The sequence below is a fragment of the Dermacentor albipictus genome, chromosome 5 (genome assembly GCF_038994185.2).
Source record: "Dermacentor albipictus isolate Rhodes 1998 colony chromosome 5, USDA_Dalb.pri_finalv2, whole genome shotgun sequence".
Classification (NCBI taxonomy): domain Eukaryota; kingdom Metazoa; phylum Arthropoda; class Arachnida; order Ixodida; family Ixodidae; genus Dermacentor; species Dermacentor albipictus.
In genome coordinates, this window is record NC_091825.1 from 116177931 (window position 1) to 116184294 (window position 6364).

The window sequence follows — 6364 nt, forward strand, 5'->3', positions numbered from 1 at the left end:
ATATTCAAATTACAATCCGATGCTATATCACCTGCAGGTTGTGCTCAAGCCGTACTTTCCAAATCTCGCGACGGATTTTAATTTGAGAAATTGAATTAGTCTGATAATGCACTTGCGCCAATCCGAGGGCCTACTAATGATGATGCACGCTGCTCTACCTCCCACCTGCGTGCGCGCGTGCCAAAGGTGTGCATATGATGTAACCAATGTAACTGTCCTTGATGCGTGGGCGCTCTCTCGTTGCATCTGTCGCACGACGGTGCGACACCTGGTGGCGGTGCTTGCGTTAGGTCAGCAATGGCTTCGCTGTGCATCCACTTTCACAGGGTGGAATGTTGGCGGAATTTTTTTTTATCGTTTCTTTTTCTCAATTGAACAGCTCGGCTAACGTTATCTGGGACATGCGGTATGTTTCTGCCTCAGGTGGTTGGCTTTGGTGACCCTGCGTTTCTGTGCACAGATCTTTCTATTCAAGATGCCCGGCATTAAACTTCAGCTGGAAGTTAGTGCTTGTGCCTACGATTTGCGTTATTGTCTGTCTGACATTACGCGAAAGCTCGAGTTATGGATTGTACAATAACCCGAAGGAACATTCTGTTTTCCGTGGCTCATCAAGGAACACAAATAAGAATACTATTGTAGCTAAGCTGTATTAGTAAATTTCGTATCCGCAATAGCAAACAGCCCCGTCTTACCTTGAATGGAGACATTGTGAGCGTATAAACACCCGAAAAAAAAAAGAAAAGAAAGACGAGAAAGTTGGCAACGTTGCCTTGTCATACCCGTACCAACTATAGGACTTGTCGTTGGGCTAGTTGGTGTTTGCTTACCGACATAACAAAGACACATGTCAGAGGCGCTGTGACGTTTATCTGTGTCTCTTCTTTGTGATTGTGCCTTCGCGCTATTACATTGGCTGTACCAATTGGATGTGACATCATGGATTTCGACAGCGTCTGTTCGCGTCTAGTTATTGTTTATTACTAAAAAAACGAAAAAGAACGTCCCATTTTCAAAAATCCAAGGAATGAACCTAAGAAGTTTCGATAACTTTCCTGTATCACGCCAAAAACGGTCGTAATACAAGAGAATAGTTCGGAATCCATGACGTCACACTTACGTACCAGTGCTTAGGATTCAGCGCGAAACTTAGAAACGGGAACTGTAGTACAACAAGCTAGTTGGGACGGATACACTTAACAAAAGAGTGCGAGAAAACTCAGGTTGCAGAGAGCTGAGCACGGGACGGGCTCACATTTGCAAGTGAAATTTAGGTAAGGAATAAGCATCACTCACGTCAATGTTCTGCGCATGAATGACAACGCAATCACGACAGACTGAATTTGGGACATCAAATTCAGTTCACCTGTTCCACCACGACGTGTTGCTAGAACATTTTTGCAGGCTTATTGGTAGTCACCACATATCTCCAATATCTCGTGTGTGGAAGCCACCTTGTTCGTTTCATTACTTCCATAGAAACTAATTTCACATCAATATTCCGCGGCTCTCCCCTATGCGTTGCTTTCACTGCATTGTGCAAGTGTTCTGCACTTTGGTGGTCAGCTTGTGCTTCGGTAGCGGTTGCGGTTGCGAGGCGAGTTTTCGTTACTATAGCTTTACATGTAAAGCATACGGGTACACTCTTTGTATAAGATCTTTTTTTTTCTTTTCGCGGTAAGCATCCTGATAGTTTGCCAAACAGTGATTGTAACGGTGAATGTAATTTGACCAGAAGGGCGCCGTTCTTGGAGCATCTTTTTCCTTCCCACAAAGGGAAAAGATAGATCATTCAGCGGCTACCTTTTTGCCCATTCGTGTTTACGAGCATTTATACATATGCTACGGAGGCTTCTGCCTTTTTCACATTAGGCTGAAGAATGCCTTCCGCAGCGCCCGTTGTTTCGCATTATGTTGAAGCCACATTCAGCCTTTCAGTTATTCACGTGCAGGGAACGGAAAGTTTTGAAAATGCAATTTCCACACATGAAAGAAAGATAGAAGGTAGTAGTGCTCTATGTAAAAAAAATAAAAAAAATCATGGGGTTTTACGTGCCAAAACCACTTTTTAATTATGAGGCACGCCGTACAGTGGAGGACTCCGGAAATTTCGACCACCTGGGTTTTTTTAGCGTGCACCTAAATCTAAGCACACGGGTGTTTTCACATTTCGCCGCCATCGAAATGCGGCCGCCGTGGCCGGGATTCGATCCCGCGACCTCGTGCTCAGCAGCCTAACACCATAGCCACTGAGCAACCATGGCAGGTTGCTCTATGTACAGTGCACACTGTCAGGATTGGGGGCTCAATCCCATCGCTCGAGGTCCGTTGCCAAGATTGGAGTCCGGCATGAATTCGAAGGTAGCTGGCCCATGCCGTCGTCCAACTTATCCACGCTGAGGACGTTGATGAAGGGAAGAACCGCTTCTCATCGAGAACGAGGAATATGGGTTTATTTACAGAAATTAAATCAGTCTAACATGACTGCTTGAGAAAAAGAGTGTCAGTCCAACATGACTGCACGAGAGAAGTGTATCAGTCTAACATGACTGCCCAAGAGAAGTTTGTCGAGCATCCGCACAACAGCAGTTTTTATACACTCGGTCTGCCGGCGATACAAGGCGGCGAATGTTCATTTACTCATCGTCAACTTGCCGCCGCCCCGCATAACAGTTTATGTACACAAAGGCACACACATTCCGATGCCCGACGCCGGCGTCGGAGGGGTGCCGTTCCGGGAAGTATCGGAGCCAATGGTGGGTAGCTCGTTGTCTTGCGTCTGGTCGGGGCATGGGAACCGACAAAAAACAGCCTTCCCGCGGCAGCTTGCTCATGCGTAGCAGATCAGGTCCGCGCTGGAGAGCTCCGGCACCATTGTTCGCCCACCGAACTCGTTCCGTCACAACGGCGATGGGGCTGGTGGATGGAGGCGGTTTTCAGCACAAAGCCCGCTTCTTCGAACGCCTCCTAGCTGCAGCGACGGAGAGTGGGGGATGCGCGTCTTGTCCCCCAGTCGTAATTGGGTGGCAATTTCGCCTTGCAGCTCGCCATTCTTAACAACACTAACGGGGCCAAGATGGACACTGAATGGTAGCGAAGACGCTAAGCGCCACGAAGAGGCGCAACTTGTGCTTCTTGTGCGCTTCGTTGATGTCAGTTTACACTGTCGTTCCCATTCAGTGTCCATCTTATCCTCGTTATTGTGTACTGTACATACAGCAATAAGAATGAACGTGCACCGACGAGCCCAATTCATCACTCTGTTAGGTCCTCCGTTTCTTATTGGCACCCCTGTAGTCGTACTTTTACATGCTTGCTTTATTTGTTTGAATAACGATGACACGGTTATACAGAAACCCATGGCGCCACTTGTGTACAGCTCCGGTGTCCTAAAAGTTCGGCAGCATGTTACACTACAGTAACAGGCGAACACAAAAGCTTGCTACATATGTGGTGATGCTTTAACTTATACAATCGGGGGAGGGGGGGGGCAGACTTCTTGCAAGACACAATGAGCCGCAGTGTGAAGTTAACTTACGGCACTGTAGGTCAGCCTCCTCAACGATGCATGCGAGCACCTAATGCACCACCTAAAGTTCCTTTCGTTCTTTCTTTCATTCTCTTTCTTAGCCTTGGCGCTCTTTGGCCACTTCTGGCCCTTGTGCCAATAAACTAAAATCATCTCTTTCTTTCCATCTTTCTTTCTTTCGTTTCTTCATTCATATTGAGCCGTTGCATTCTTCGCTTGCTTACAGGGGTATGAGCCACTCCTGATGATGATATATTTTGCTTCGCTGGACTAAATGTCACTTTCTTCAGGTATGAGCCATTACAACGAGCCACATAAGGCTTTCACCTTAATAACAGCGCTGGTAAAATGTCCTAAACATTCGTTACAGCCACCAAATAATCATCCAGTGCCTCGTACACAAAAAACGTCAAATGTCAGTCGACCACATTTATTTGCAAGCATGCATCTCTCCAAAATTATGGAAAAGTTCACTGGGTCCATCCTATTATTATTTCCCACGCAAGCTTCTCTTGTGCAATACTGGAAAGCCAAGTAGAACATTTATGTGCATTGCAGAGTTTGAGGATGAATATCGCAAAATTGGCAATGGTCTCATGACTACTAATAAGTGCACATGCCATAAGCATTGATCAGCTTCAATTCTGCAACTGAAATATGTGCCCTAAGGTTATTAAGGATTAGCCACAAAAAACAAATCGTCAAATGCACTGCATCTAAAAGTTTTACCTCCTGCCATTTCGAGCAGCCACGATTGGCCAGAACAATTATCTAACGTGAGGAGGCAACCAGTCGGTAAATAATCTAATTGTTTTCATCAACAGACATAATTATGACTTACGTAGTCACTGCAGACAGGCTTGCTCTTCTGTAAACTCGGGAAGCATATTTATCGTGTGCTAATTGTCTCCTTAAATTAGATGTTTCTCTATTCCCAAGTTCGAAACATTAAATAAATTTAAAATAAATATTTTTGTACGCGTCCTGGCCAATGGTTTCTGGTGCTGTTTTGAAACAAACATAAGTGATCGCAAAAGGAATGCCCTTTCTACACTTTAAAGACCTGCTTTTGCACAGTCGATAGCATCAGTTTTATGAATAATTTCCTAAAAAAGAAAAACAGTGCAGTTAAAAAGCCTCAGTTAGCATGGCACAGGACACATCATAGAAGGTCACAGTATTGTGGCTACAACTGGTCTGGAGCAACCAGAGTTCCTTAAAATTCGACAGTTAAAGGTATCACTCCTGCCATGTTGACATGACATCTACAGGCTAGCCACTCCCCAGATGGATTTTATGGAAAATCAACCAGCAAAGACGCTGCTGCAACATTCTAAAAAAAATTTAATTATGGGGTTTTACATACCCAAACCACGATCTGATTATGAGGCACGCATTAGTGCGGGACTCCAGAAATTTGGACCATCTGGGGTTTTTTAATGCGCACCTAAATCTAAGTACAAGGGTGTTTTCCCATTTCGCCCAAAACGAAATGCGGCCGCCGTAGCCGGGATACGATCCCGCAACCTCGTGCTTAGCAGCCCAACACCATAACCACTAAGCAATAACGGCGGGTTATGCTGCCGCGAAATTCTCTAGTCTGCTCTTTCCAAACATTGACGCATGTTAAATGCACATGTGAAAGCAGAAAAACAAACAGTGTCAACACATTCGTCACTGGCTATGGGTCTAGACATATATTGAGCATCTTTTTATGACGTAAAAACAAAGAATAAACTAAAATTGAACTGAAACATACCGTGTGTGTGTGTTTATTTAATGCACAACACTTTCTTTAAAAAAGAAACTGTCATATCTAGGCCCCTGCCATTCTTGCAGATAGGCCACGTGGCTAGGTGGACATAAACATAAAGAAAATGTTCATAATAATGTTGTTATTTACTTAAATTCTGCTAATTAACTTTTAAATTAATGAGTAGGGGCACATGTTGGAAATGTCAAATTGAGGCTGAGAAGTGAAGTCATGCCTGCTTAGCAGAAAGTTGATTACAAGCCCCACTTTCGTGATACCGTGATACTATCGCGATATCCGTCTCCAAACTAAACAAAAAGCTACCAAGGCATTAAAGTTAAGATCGTCCCGAACTGTTAGAGGCACACTTTTGGGAAACTGTTACTGGACTGACAATGTATTTCGTAGCACATTTTAAGGTCGCACTGAAAGTGGCACTAGTCCTAGGATTTCTGCAAAGCAAGCATGACTAGTATACTTGTTGGCTTCAATTTTGCGATTACTACATGCACTCTAATGCAAATAATTTAAAAATTAATCAGCACATTTATGCAATTTGCAAAACCATTGCCCAAATTTTCTTGCTGCTTATGTCGGCCTAGTCACATAGCCTAGCTGCAAAAATGTCAGGGGTCCAGGTACGACAGTTCCTTTTAAAAGAAAGTGATCCACATGAAATATTACATGTACACCCCTTTATTGGTATGAATATCACCTGACTGCTCTGTAGACCTGTGGAAATGATGTATTTATGTTTAAAACAATTCAAACTGACTAATAAGCTCAAACAGATTAAACCAATAATTATGCAAGAAAAGGAGGTGACCTAAGGTACGTAAAGACACCTAAAAAGAAAGCTTGCATTATTTAATTTATTACACCATCTGTTTAAACTGACAAGAATATATTGCAAATACCACAGTTAAAACCTGTTGGGAGTACACAACAACTGCACTTGCCAGAAGTTTGAACACGACAGAAACATTATTAAATTCGTTACAAGATAAATTGGAAAGTAATTCCTTGAGGTACGAATGAAAAGTCAGGGAAAGTAAAGCTTTCATGCGAAAGGCCAATATACT